This window comes from Leptonychotes weddellii, chromosome 2 (genome assembly GCF_054177405.1).
Source record: "Leptonychotes weddellii isolate Sample4059 chromosome 2, ASM5417740v2, whole genome shotgun sequence".
Lineage (NCBI taxonomy): Eukaryota > Metazoa > Chordata > Mammalia > Carnivora > Phocidae > Leptonychotes > Leptonychotes weddellii.
Genome location: NC_138370.1, coordinates 61,192,303 through 61,193,113, shown reverse-complemented (window position 1 = coordinate 61,193,113; position 811 = coordinate 61,192,303). Strand labels below are relative to the sequence as shown.

At 35.8% G+C, this 811-nt stretch overlaps 1 non-coding gene across 1 annotated transcript; it reads right to left on the bottom strand.

Moving 5' to 3' along the window:
* Window positions 1-401: 401 nt before the first annotated feature.
* LOC115940458 (U4 spliceosomal RNA) lies at window positions 402-543 on the bottom strand. Its single transcript, XR_004075209.1, has one exon. It is a non-coding gene; the product is annotated as a U4 spliceosomal RNA (small nuclear RNA).
* Between the last annotated feature and the right edge of the window lie 268 nt (window positions 544-811).

The window sequence follows — 811 nt, the reverse complement described above, 5'->3', positions numbered from 1 at the left end:
CCTTTTGGTATTTTCCTGTTTGTTGGTCTCTGAGTTTTTGGATCTGCTGCTGGGCGTGTGTCAATTTTAGAAAATTCTTGGCCATTATTTTTAAAAAGATTTCTTTTGCCAAGTTCTCTCTCTCTTTCCTCCTGGGATGCCAACTATGCATATGTTATACTGTTTGATGTTGTCCTGGTGCAGAGATGCTCTGTTCTATTTTTGTTTCACTCTTTTTCCTCTTTGTGCCTCAGTTTGGGTAATGTCTGTTTTCCTATCTTCAAGTTCACTTATGTCTTCTTTGGATGTGTTGAGTGTACTCATGAGCACATGAAAGGTGTTCTTTATCTTTACTGCTATTTTTCTCATTTATAATATTTCCATTTAATCATGTCTTAATGTCCATCTCTCTGCTGAAATTAACCACTTGACTTTGGTTTCATTGACATTCATATGTCTACCATTTTCATTAAAGCCATAAATATTAGTCATAATTATTTTAATTAGCAATAATCGTGCCTCAGATAAACCTCATTGGCTACGATACTGCCACTGTGCAAAGCTAGTCATAATTATTTTAAATTCCCTCTCACATAGTTCCAACATCTCTGTCATATCTGAGTTTGGATCTGATGAATGCTTTGTTTCTTGAGAGTGCATTTTTTCATACATATTTATTCGGCCTGGAAATGGGCACACTTGTCCATCTGCTAGGTTTTTAATATATGGGTTTGAGTTAGAAGTGGGCTAGATTGGAGGCTTTCTGTTGCTGTGGTTAAATTCAACTCACACTTTGAATTCCTATAGTGATACCTTGTGTTTAGAATGAGAA